Source organism: Helianthus annuus, chromosome 10 (genome assembly GCF_002127325.2).
Source record: "Helianthus annuus cultivar XRQ/B chromosome 10, HanXRQr2.0-SUNRISE, whole genome shotgun sequence".
NCBI lineage: Eukaryota > Viridiplantae > Streptophyta > Magnoliopsida > Asterales > Asteraceae > Helianthus > Helianthus annuus.
In genome coordinates this window covers 27,301,866-27,315,650 of record NC_035442.2, presented here as the reverse complement: position 1 = coordinate 27,315,650, position 13,785 = coordinate 27,301,866, and the positions used below count along the sequence as shown (strand labels likewise).

Genomic DNA, 13,785 nt, shown 5'->3' with positions numbered 1-13,785 from the left:
AACTAAAAGATTAAACTAAACTAAGGATAGTTCCGCGGAATGCCTCCGTGGTGCGCCACGTTTATAAGGGTCCTTAGCTAGACCCAATGTGAGGCTATATGTTTTCTGAGTGGGATGTTTGGTATCCCATGTTGCACCGTCGGAGAGCAGCATCCAAACTCAAATCAATAACCTTCATGTAGTTGACCGGGTCGTCGTCCTCTATTCTCTTCCCAACCCCGAATTTCACTTCATCATCTCCGTACCTTAGGGTGAGCGTTCCGTCATTCATGTCTACCACTGCTTGTGCGGTGGCGAGAAATGGTCTCCCTAGTATGAGGGGGACTTCGGTGTCTTCTTCCATATCGAGTATGACAAAATCGGCCGGATAGACAAATTTGTTTACCTTTACTAGGACATTTTCGATGACACCTTGCGGGAATTTGACGGATCGATCAGCAAGTTGTATGCTCATTTTTGTAGGACTAGTTGTTCCTAGGCCGAGTCTTTTAAACATTGATGAAGGCATGAGGTTAATGCTAGCCCCAAGGTTGGCTAGTGCATTACGAACGGGGGAGTCCCCGATCGAGCAGGGAATCGTGAAGCTTCCAGGATCGATTTTCTTTTGGCGAAGTTTGTTGAATACGAGGGCAGAGCATTCTTCGCCTAAGTTAACTTATTGCAAAGTTTCAATTTTCTTTTTATGAGTGAGGAAGTCCCTTGTGACAACTCGAATTTCCAAGATTTCTATTACGCATTTATTGCACGTTTACTGATTGTTTATTTGTTTGCTTGCGCAATTAGTTGCTGTGAAACTGTAACGTTTTTGATTCAGTTAAGTATATGTGTTGATTATGAAAGTGTTGTCAAATGTATGAATGTGGTGGTGAAACTGTGAATTATTTTGAGATGGTGTGCTATTGTAAATTATGATACTTAGGGATGCATAGAATAATTAGTGAAATCTAAATCATACTTAACCCTAATCTCTTTTCCTAATCATTCACTAATCATTGACAAAGAATCAAAACACGTACTTTCACCTCCTCTAATCCTCTCTACAACCATCTTCTCATCACTCTTGGATTCACAAGTTCTTTTGCATCAAGTTTGATTACCAATCCATCTAGAATCGAATCAAGGTAATTGTTTAATCATTGTTTGTGATTAATTGTTGATTGATTGATGCATGAAAACCCTAGTTCCTCATATCATATTCTGTGATTTTGATTTGATTCTGGATAATCGTGATTATGATGATGAGTAGTTGCATATTTGATAGATTGTTCTTATGATGATTACTGTTGTTAAACATCGATCAATTGATTGTGAATCTGCCGTCTAGGTGAATGAAGTTAGGGTTTTTAGAATGATGAACGTAACTGTGGAACATAGAAAACGTAACTGCTATAATCTCTACGATCATATGATTAATGTTACTCAGAGTTTTGTGAATATATGTGTCTGAGTTTTGTTACAACTTGAATGTCCGACTTTTGTGACCTTTAGAAGGTCCGAGCTTGTTAATGAGGTGCATGGTCCGAGTTTCTTGAGCCCACCTTGTCCGACTTTCTTTAAGCAAAAGGTCCGAAGATTGTTTAGTGTTGTGATGTCCGAGTTTTAGATCCAACCATGTGTCCGAACTTTAATAAAATATGAGTGGTCCGATCTTTATAACTTGGTGGCAAGATCCGAGTTTCATAATTAAGTAACAAAGGTCCGAGTTTTTGCTTGCATTAGTGAGGTCCGAGTTTTTGACACCCCACCTTGTGTAGTCCGACTTTTGACCCTCCCCATGACCTAGTCCGAGTTTTACCCCCCCCCACTTGTTGTCCGACCTTTCACTAACACCAAGGTCCGAGTTTGTGAAGGGGGAGCCCTTCCTCTTGTCCGACCTTGTAAAGGATGCTTTGTCCGAGTATGTTGACTTGTTATCAGAACCAAGTTGTTATTGAATGATGTATGATTGTCCATCACCTGTGACTGCATGATATTGAATGCTACTTATTGTATGATATCTGTACATTACTACATGTTACTGTGATTGCTGCATATAACTGTATGACTCCTTATGTGATTGTATGACATTGATTGCAACTGTATGATCCTGCATGTGTGAACACTTTATGTAATATCATCGTGTACACAATAAACACACAGAGCACCGTTGCTTGAATATCGAGGATTGTAAACCCTAATTGAATGAATCATGTGCAATATATCCTAGGTCGTGTGTAACGGACTTAGAGATTAATAAACCCTAGAAGCAATAACATACCGAGCAAACCAAGGTGAGTTCACACAGCCAAGGCATGGGGTTCCCAGGGTGGGAATGGGATTGGATTACTTTATTGTACATACTCAGTTGATAGAACCTAACGATAAGGATACGACTAGACTAGTAACACTTATTGAACTGATCTTCGCACACCTGCCAAGGGTTGGCCGCGATATTATGACTGACTTCGCACACCTGCCTTTGGAAGGCCGCGAACTATAATTTACTAATCTTCGCACACCTGCCTGGTAGGCCGCGATACAGGTAAACCTAGTCTAGAATACTCGGGATGAACATCCCCTAATATCTTCGCATACCTGCCTGGGAGGCCGCGATGGAAACTAATACGATACATGACATAACGAACGAACATACTACTACTCACACTATACTATTACTGAACTGTTAACTGTGAACTCGCTCAACTAGTTGTTGACTCGTTGCTGCATGCCTTGCAGGACCTTAGGTACTTATGGAGCTTGCACTGGAGGCGCGGTCGTTGTCGACAAGGATCGTGATTACTACATTGAACTGTTATGACATTTAAAACTATTAACTATGTTGGGTTACTTACTATGCTTCCGCTATACTTTGAAACTATGATTATGTTTTGAACACCTATCGTATTGGATGTTTGGTTTACATTTATTTTACTTGATATTAATTACATGTTCAAAATGATTGGTGGCTTGATCCTGGTCAGTCACGCTCCCAAGCGGTGATACTCCGCAGGTGGATTTTGGGGGTGTGACAGATTGGTATCAGAGCCATTGGTTATAGAGAACTTGGTTTTAATATGGAAAAACGTTTTTATTAAAACCAGACTATAACCAGAACAGTGCTCTCAACGATCCACAACGACGCTTCGCTCCACGTGCAAGACTCAACATCCTAGGTAATAAGGTTTATGTTTATTGCCTACATGCTAGAATTGCATAGAACTTTGCTCGTAGTATGCTTACATTACTTTGCTCACTACTTGTTATTGCTTGAGAACACCTATGTGCTTACACTCTTCTGTCATCGCACTATTCGCGAACCTTTCTCACTTATGTTGCCTTTGATGTGAAGATCAATGGCCGGACGAATTAACATGACACAAGCCCAGCTGACGGCTTTCGTTAATGAACAAGTTGCTGCGGCACTTGCAGCTGCTCAAGCAGGTAGTATACCCTGCAGTTTAGACTCACACTAGGATCTTTAGATCCTACATTAACTCTTGTGATTAATCTTGTCCTATTCGTACACAATAGGTCAACACGCTCAGCAGCCCGTCTGCACTTTCAAGAACTTCATGGACTGTCGTCCAAGCTCATTCAGTGGCACCGAGGGGGCAGTGGGACTCCTCCATTGGTTTGAGAAGCTAGAATCTGTGTTCGAAATGTGTGAATGCCCTGAGGCTCGCAGGGTCAAGTACGCCACTGGCACTTTGGAAGGAATCGCGTTGACTTGGTGGAACGCGCAAGTACAGATCCTAGGGTTGGCAGCTGCTAACGCCACCCCTTGGAATGACTTCAAGGAACTGATAAAAAGGGAATACTGCACTCGTGAAGATATTCACAAGCTGGAAGACGAGCTGTATCATTTGAAAATGGTTGGGTCAGAGATTGAAGCATATACTAAGAGATCGAACGAGCTGGCCGTTCTGTGTCCAACTATGGTGGACCCTCCAGTCAAGCGCATTGAGTTGTATCTCAAGGGGTTAGCGCCAGAGATCCAGAGCCATGTGACATCGGCTAATCTTGATAATATCCAGGCTATTCAGCGCCTTGCTCATCGTATTACGGATCAGGCAGTGGATCAGAACAAGCTGCCAAAACGTTTCAATGCTACCACTACTGCTGTCACTACTTCTGCTACTCCCAGTGACAACAAGAGAAAATGGGAGGGGGATTCCAGCAAGGGATCAGTTTCTGTTCAGTCTCAGCAGCGCAAGACAAATGACTACCAGAATCCGAGTCAGCAATCATCTGGCAGTCAGGGGCAGGGTGGATATCGGGGAATTCACCCACTGTGTAATAAGTGCAACAGACACCACAGCGGAAGATGTCGCAGGGAACGTTGTCAAAGATGCCTCAAGATGGGTCATGAGGCTAAGGATTGTAGAAGCTCACGGCCAGCAAATTAGAATCAGCAACACCCACCACCAGCTCCACAGAACCAGTATCAGCATCAACAGCAGCAGCAACGGGGCAACAGGGGATGTTTTCAGTGTGGGGCTGAAGGTCATTTTAAGCGTGATTGTCCCCAGTTGAACCAGAATCGCAACAACAATAACCAGGGCAACGGGAACAACAACAACGGGGGAAACAACAACAACAACAATGGCAACAAAGCTCGGGGTCGTGCTTTTGTGCTGGGTCGGGGCGACGCCATGAATGATCCCAACGTGGTTATGGGTAAGTTTCTTCTCGACGATATTTATGTTACCGTCTTATTTGATTCGGGTGCTGATACAAGTTATATGTCTTTGAAAATGAGTAAATTGTTAAAACGAACACCAACACCCCTAAACACCAAACACGTCGTAGAACTAGCAAATGGTAAAAGTGTGGAAGCCGCACACGTAATCAAGGGTTGTAGCATCGTCTTAGCTGGTCAAACCTTCTCGATTGATCTTATACCCATAGTTTTGGGTAGTTTCGACGTCATCATCGGTATGGATTGGTTATCCCAACATCACGCAGAGATTTTGTGCAAGGAAAAAGTCATTCGTATTCCTCGTCCTAGTCAGGAATCTCTCGAAGTTCAAGGCGACAAGAGTGGTGTTGTGGTTGGCATCATCTCTTTCTTAAAGGCGCAGAAATGTTTACGAAAGGGGCACACTGCGATTCTGGCACTTGTCACTGACGCGTCAGCAAAGGAAAAGAAGCTGGAGGATATTCCAGTTGTACGTGACTTCCCTCAGGTGTTTCCTGAGGATTTACCCGGTTTACCGCCTCATCGCCAAGTCGAATTTCAGATTGAGTTAGCTCCTGGAGCAGCACCGATAGCCCGCGCACCGTATCGTTTAGCTCCAACCGAACTGGAAGAACTGTCAAAGCAACTACAAGAGCTCTTGGAGAAGGGTTTTATTCGTCCAAGCTCATCGCCTTGGGGAGCTCTAGTGCTTTTCCTGAAAAAGAAAGATGGCACTTTCAGGATGTGCATCGACTACCGTGAACTGAACAAGGTGACGGTAAAGAACCGTTATCCTCTTCCGCGTATAGACGACTTATTCGACCAGTTGCAGGGGTCGAGTTACTACTCCAAGATAGACTTGAGGTCAGGGTATCATCAGCTGAGAGTCCGGGATGAGGACGTCTCTAAAACCGCATTCAGAACTCGCTATGGTCACTACGAGTTCCTTGTCATGCCATTTGGGTTAACGAACGCGCCTGCCGTATTCATGGATCTTATGAACAGGGTGTGTAAACCCTATCTTGACAAGTTCGTCATTGTTTTCATCGACGACATTCTAATTTACTCCAAGAGGCAAGAGGAACACGAACAGCACCTACGATTGATTTTGGAACTTCTTCGAAAGGAACAACTGTACGCCAAGTTTTCAAAATGCGACTTCTGGCTTCGTGAAGTCCACTTTCTAGGCCATGTGGTGAACAAGGATGGGATTCATGTCGATCCATCCAAGGTAGATTCGATCAGGAACTGGCCTGCACCGCGTACACCAACGGAAATTCGCCAATTCTTGGGTTTGGCGGGTTATTACAGACGATTCATCAAAGACTTCTCCAAGATCGCGCAACCACTTACACTACTGACACAGAAGGGTGTCACCTATCGTTGGGGAAATTCCCAGGAAACCGCTTTTCAGTACCTAAAGGATAGGCTTTGCAGCGCACCTATTCTCTCATTGCCAGAGGGCACGGAAGATTTTGTAGTCTATTGTGACGCGTCAATACAAGGACTCGGGTGTGTATTGATGCAGCGGGATAAAGTTATTGCCTACGCTTCGCGGCAACTCAAGATTCATGAACGGAACTACACGACGCACGATTTAGAGCTGGGAGCTGTTGTTTTCGCGCTTAAGATATGGCGACACTACCAGTACGGTACCAGGTGCACGATTTACACCGATCACAGGAGTCTCGAGCATATTCTTAAGCAAAAGGATTTGAACATGCGTCAACGGAGATGGGTTGAACTACTGAACGACTACGAATGCGCCATCAAGTATCATCCAGGCAAGGCCAATGTTGTGGCTGACGCCCTCAGTCGGAAAGACACTCTACCTAGACGCGTATGAGCCTTGCAGCTCACTATTCAGTCCGGTCTTCCTGCACAGATACGAACTGCTCAGATCGAAGCATTGAAACCCGACAACGTCCAAGCTGAAGCCTTACGCGGCTCAAGGCAACGAATGGAACAAAAGGAAGACGGCGCCTACTATGTAACGGGGCGTATTTGGGTCCCACTTTATGGTGGCTTACGAGAGCTTGTAATGGACGAAGCTCACAAGTCTCGCTACTCGGTACATCCAGAGTCGGATAAAATGTACCACGACATCAAAACAACATATTGGTGGCCTAGCATGAAAGCCCACATCGCTACTTACGTCGGCAAGTGTTTGACATGTGCCAAGGTCAAAGTGGAGTATCAGAAACCAGCGGGCCTACTTCAACAACCCAGGATACCACAGTGGAAATGGGAAGAGATTTCCATGGATTTTGTTACAGGCCTACCTAGATCCCAGCGTGGGAATGATACCATATGGGTGATCGTGGATCGACTCACCAAGTCTGCACACTTCCTGGCTATAAAGGAAACGGATAAGTTCTCCACTCTCGCAGACATCTATCTTAAAGAAGTTGTTTCAAGGCACGGGGTGCCCACCTCCATCATTTCGGATCGGGATGCACGATTCACGTCAGAGCTATGGCAAGCGATGCACAAATCTTTTGGCTCACGGTTAGACATGAGCACAGCGTATCATCCTCAGACGGATGGGCAGTCTGAGCGAACGATCCAAACTCTTGAAGACATGCTTCGGGCGTGTGTTATTGATTTCGGCAACGGCTGGGAAAAACATCTCCCTTTGGTGGAGTTTTCGTATAATAACAGTTATCACACCAGCATACAAGCCGCTCCATTCGAGGCATTGTACGGACGCAAATGCCGGTCACCTCTCTGTTGTTAGAGGTGGGGGATAGTCAGATCACAGGTCCAGAGATTGTAGTGGACGCCACGGAAAAGATTGCACAGATACGACAACGCATGGCGGCAGCACGCGACCGTCAGAAAGCATACGCGGATAAGCGTAGGAAACCGTTGGAATTTCAGGTCGGGGACCGGGTTTTACTAAAAGTCTCACCCTGGAAGGGTGTGGTTCGTTTTGGCAAACGGGGCAAACTGAATCCACGGTATGTCGGACCGTTCGAGATCATTGAGAAAATAGGCAAAGTGGCCTACAAGCTAAACCTACCAGCTGAACTCGGTGCAGTTCACAATGTATTTCACGTATCGAATCTGAAGAAGTGCCTGTCAGATGAGACCCTCATAGTTCCTTTTAAGGAACTCACTATCGACGAGCGGTTGCAGTTCGTCGAGGAGCCAGTTGAAATCACGGACCGGGATGTTAAGGTCCTCAAAAGCAAGAGAATCCCTCTTGTTCGAATTCGTTGGAACTCCCGACGTGGCCTAGAGTACACCTGGGAACGCGAAGACCAAATGAAAGAAAAGTACCCCCAGTTATTCGGAACCAATGCAACCACTACTGAGGCTGAAGCTACTACTACTGAATTTCGGGACGAAATTCCAAATCAACGGGGGGATGATGTGACACCCCAGGAAAACCAGTGAACAATACAGCTTACCTAGCTTCCTCAGTGAGTGCGTACCAAATTTCGGGACGAAATTTCTTTTAAGTTGGGGATAATGTGACAACTCGAATTTCCAAGATTTCTATTACGCATTTATTGCACGTTTACTGATTGTTTATTTGTTTGCTTGCGCAATTAGTTGCTGTGAAACTGTAACGTTTTTGATTGAGTTAAGTATATGTGTTGATTATGAAAGTGTTGTCAAATGTATGAATGTGGTGGTGAAACTGTGAATTATTTTGAGATGGTGTGCTATTGTAAATTATGATACTTAGGGATGCATAGAATAATTAGTGAAATCTAAATCATACTTAACCCTAATCTCTTTTCCTAATCATTCACTAATCATTGACAAAGAATCAAAACACGTACTTTCACCTCCTCTAATCCTCTCTACAACCATCTTCTCATCACTCTTGGATTCACAAGTTCTTTTGCATCAAGTTTGATTACCAATCCATCTAGAATCGAAACAAGGTAATTGTTTAATCATTGTTTGTGACTAATTGTTGATTGATTGATGCATGAAAACCCTAGTTCCTCATATCATATTCTGTGATTTTGATTTGATTCTGGATAATCGTGATTATGATGATGAGTAGTTGCATATTTGATAGATTGTTCTTATGATGATTACTGTTGTTAAACATCGATCAATTGATTGTGAATCTGCCGTCTAGGTGAATGAAGTTAGGGTTTTTAGAATGATGAACGTAACTGTGGAACATAGAAAACGTAACTGCTATAATCTCTACGATCATATGATTAATGTTACTCAGAGTTTTGTGAATATATGTGTCTGAGTTTTGTTACAACTTGAATGTCCGACTTTTGTGACCTTTAGAAGGTCCGAGCTTGTTAATGAGGTGCATGGTCCGAGTTTCTTGAGCCCACCTTGTCCGACTTTCTTTAAGCAAAAGGTCCGAAGATTGTTTAGTTTTGTGATGTCCGAGTTTTAGATCCAACCATGTGTCCGAACTTTAATAAAATATGAGTGGTCCGATCTTTATAACTTGGTGGCAAGATCCGAGTTTCATAATTAAGTAACAAAGGTCCGAGTTTTTGCTTGCATTAGTGAGGTCCGAGTTTTTGACACCCCACCTTGTGTAGTCCGACTTTTGACCCTCCCCATGACCAAGTCCGAGTTTTACCCCCCCCCCCACTTGTTGTCCGACCTTTCACTAACACCAAGGTCCGAGTTTGTGAAGGGGGAGCCCTTCCTCTTGTCCGACCTTGTAAAGGATGCTTTGTCCGAGTATGTTGACTTGTTATCAGAACCAAGTTGTTATTGAATGATGTATGATTGTCCATCACCTGTGACTGCATGATATTGAATGCTACTTATTGTATGATATCTGTACATTACTACATGTTACTGTGATTGCTGCATATAACTGTATGACTCCTTATGTGATTGTATGACATTGATTGCAACTGCATGATCCTGCATGTGTGAACACTTTATGTAAATATCATCGTGTACACAATAAACACACAGAGCACCGTTGCTTGAATATCGAGAATTGTAAACCCTAATTGAATGAATCATGTGCAATATATCCTAGGTCGTGTGTAACGGACTTAGAGATTAATAAACCCTAGAAGCAATAACATACCGAGCAAACCAAGGTGAGTTCACACAGCCAAGGCATGGGGTTCCCAGGGTGGGAATGGGATTGGATTACTTTATTGTACATACTCAGTTGATAGAACCTAACGATAAGGATACGACTAGACTAGTAACACTTATTGAACTGATCTTCGCACACCTGCCAAGGGTTGGCCGCGATATTATGACTGACTTCGCACACCTGCCTTTGGAAGGCCGCGAACTGTAATTTCTTAATCTTCGCACACCTGCCTGGTAGGCCGCGATACAGGTAAACCTAGTCTAGAATACTCGGGATGAACATCCCCTAATATCTTCGCATACCTGCCTGGGAGGCCGCGATGGAAACTAATACGATACATGACATAACGAACGAACATACTACTACTCACACTATACTATTACTGAACTGTTAACTGTGAACTCGCTCAACTAGTTGTTGACTCGTTGCTGCATGCCTTGCAGGACCTTAGGTACTTATGGAGCTTGCACTGGAGGCGCGGTCGTTGTGGACAAGGATCGTGATTACTACGTTGAACTGTTATGACATTTAAAACTATTAACTATGTTGGGTTACTTACTATGCTTCCACTATACTTTGAAACTATGATTATTTTTTGAACACCTATCGTATTGGATGTTTGGTTTACATTTATTTTACTTGATATTAATTACATGTTCAAAATGATTGGTGGCTTGATCCTGGTCAGTCACGCTCCCAAGCGGTGATACTCCGCAGGTGGATTTTGGGGGTGTGACATCCCTCATGAACTTAGAGTATTTGGGCATTTGGGTTAGGACATCAATAAAAGGAATATTGACATGCAATTATTTTAATAGACTTTCGAATTTTGCGAATTGCTCATTGGTCTTTTGACGAATTAACCTACCGGGGTACGGAACTCGAGGAGCCTTGGTAGGCTCTGATGATGGAGGGGAGTTCTTCTCCTGCAGAGGCGGGGGTATAGTTTCTTCTGTCGGCGGTGGTGCTTCCGCAGGCCCCACGGTGCGGTTTCGTAACGTGATGAGATGGACTTGCGCTTTTGGGTTTGTTTCGGTATTACTTGGTAATGCACCTTGTGGTCTCTCGGAAAAATTTTGAGCTAGTTGATTTAATTTTTTTTCTATGTTTTGAATACTAGCTTGTTGATTTCTAAAATTTGATTCTAATTGTAGAAACCTTTCCGAGTTTTTCTTTTCAGTGTCGGAGATGAGGCGAGATACAGTATCTTCAAGCCTTTCTCGTCCACCTTGTTGTTGAGTGAAATTTTGTGACTCATTTCTTGGTTGTTGAAAGTTTGTTCGTTGGGTTTGTTGGTTACTACTATTGCCGGGCTCTCTCCAACCAAGGTTAGGGTGGTTTCGCCATCCTTGGTTGTAAGTGCCCGTTGGAGGACCGACTCTTGTTGATCATCTGTTTCTTTCATACAACTCCAATTTTCATGTGGCCCACCACACCCTTCACAAGCCATAACCGAGACTGCTTTTGTCATTTCCAATTTTTTTATTTTTGAAGAAAGAGCCTCGATTTGGGCTTGTAAAGAAGTGCTTTCATCAACCTTATGGGCGCCCGAGGCAATAGATTTATTGCCTCGGGGAGTGTGCCACTGAAAATTGGTTTGAGCAATTTCCTCAATTTGGTTATATATTTCATGTGGGCGGCGATTACCTAAAAGTCCCCCGGAGCTAAAGTCAAGTGTCTGCCTTGTGTGTGGCAACAACCAATTATAGAAAGTGGATACTTGTTGCCATATCGCAAGGCCGTGATGTGGACACTTTCGCAATAGCTCCTTGAACCTTTCCCAAGTTTCATATAAGGATTCCCCGTCCTCTTGCGAATATGTATTAATTTCAGTCATTAATTTAGACGTTTTAGCTGGAGGGAAATACTTATATAGAAATTTTTGGGCTAGTTCATCCCAGGTGTTTACCGATCCAGCTGGGAGGGCATTGAGCCAAGCTTTTGCTCGGTCTTTTAGTGAGAAAGGAAACATTCGAAGGCGGATGGCTTCATTTGATGCTCCATTGATCCGAAAGGTATCACATATTTCTAAGAAATTAGTAATATGTAGATGGGGATCCTCGTCCGCAAGCCCATGGAAGGTTGCGGAGTTTTGGAGCATCTATATCAAATGCGGTCGAAGTTCGAAGTTATTGGCTTCAACATTCGGTGCATTGATAGCGGCACCTAGGTTACCTACGGTGGGTCCTAGATAATCCATGAGGGTACGTTGGTCCACCATTGGAAGTGGATTCCCCGAAACTTTCTCTTGGTTCTTGGCTTTTAGTCTTTTTCTGAGAAAGCGTTCGGGTTCTTCTAGAGGTTCTTTTATGTCCTTATTAGAATTGGAGCTCATACACTGCGTAGGGGTGGCGTCTGGTTCCAAGTCCTGCAATAAAAATAGAAAAGAATGCTAGTCAGAAGGTTCACCACGGCCCCATGCTCAGTGAACACGTCCCGTGGTCGGAGTTACAGTGATTGTTTTCCAGATCCCAGTTACTGGAGAGTTGGACACGGCCCCGTGTTGCACCGACACGGCCCCGTGGCCAGCCTTCTGTAACTTGGAAAACTAAAAACTGCCAGTAACAATGCTGGGCACGGCCTGTGTCCGACCAGGCACGGCCCGTGCTGAGCTCTGCAGAAGCTGAAAAACTAAGAAAATCCTAAAAATTAAAAAGAAAAAATAAAAAGATGATTAGGCCGTTGATTCCTAACTTTCTTAAAATCCTTGTGTCCCCGGAAACAGCGCCAAAAACTTGATGCGTGTGTAGTGTAATATATTTTAGATGTATTTTTAAGCCCTTTTTACACTTTTAGCCAAGTTTTAAATTTATAAAACACGATATTTACTAACACTAAACACACATATGGGCAAGTGCACCCATCGTGGACGTAGTATAGTGTTGGTAAGATACCGAGGTCGTCCAAGGACACAAGAGCTTTTAGTACCGGTTTATCCTCAACGTCTAACCAAATTAAAATGTTAGAAAAGATTTTTAAACTAAGAAAATAAAAACTAACTAAATGCTGAAAAATAAAATAAAATAAAAACAGATAGACAAGATGAATCACTTGGATCCGACTCGTGTATTAGTATAACCTTTGATTATTTTCGCACTTTTGCACTTGTTTAAGAGATTATCTTAGTTATTGTAGTAGGCCCCTCTTTTGAAGGCGATGTTACCCTCAACCCAGTAGTTTGAGTCAGCAAGGATACAATCCTAAAGGGTTGGATTATTGGAAGATAATGAATTAAGTTATTATGCAAATTATGGTTGGCCCCGCTTTTGGCGGCGACGTTACCCTCGGCTAAGTAGTCCGAGTCAGCAGGGATATAGTCCTAAATAGTCGGGTTATAGTATTCATAGTAGTTAACTTATGAGGGGGTCAAAGAGTTTGGATCCCCGCCATCCAATACCTATGGGCACTGAAGGAGATCCTACTAAATTTGACCCAGGTCCCTTGCAGGACCTCTAAACGCTGAACAAGGGCAAGACCCTTACCAAACCGTTCCCTTAACCCCCGACCAGGTAGCCAACATACCTCCATATAGCCCGTGGAGATATGAATGGTGAAAATCTTTTATTTTATATAGACAGTAAAATAATGCCAAGACACCACGGACAAACGATAAGGAAAGATCACCTTCAACATAAGCAACTAGTTATTAAAGTCATTAATACAAAACCAAATAAAAAGTGCAAAAGATTGAAAATAGAAAGTATTATACTAAACACTTGTCTTCACCAAGTGATGTAAGAGACTTAGGCAAACATGGCCTTGATTGTAAAGAACTCTTACGATCAATCTTGGATCCCGAGACGACTCACACACTCTATGATGGACAATGGATGATGGTGGTGGATGATGGTGTTGTGATGGTGGTGGGTGGTGGATGAAGTGTGAGAGAGGTGGTGTGCCAAGGGATGAGTTGCAATGAAACCAAGCACTCCTATTTATAGGCTGAACAGAAGGCTGGGCACGGCCCCGTGTCCGCTGGACACGCCCCCGTGCCTGTCTGACACTCTCTCTCTTCATTAATTGTAATTCGTAATTACATTTAATGCGCCTGCTGTACTTTCGCCGCGCCCCCGTGTTC

The 13,785-nt window shown here is 43.5% G+C and overlaps 1 non-coding gene across 1 annotated transcript; it reads left to right on the top strand.

Moving 5' to 3' along the window:
• The first annotated feature begins 11,443 nt into the window (after nt 1-11,443).
• On the top strand, nt 11,444-11,550 carry LOC118483577. The gene has a single exon (XR_004870866.1). It is a non-coding gene; the product is annotated as a small nucleolar RNA R71 (small nucleolar RNA).
• The last annotated feature ends 2,235 nt before the right edge of the window (nt 11,551-13,785 follow it).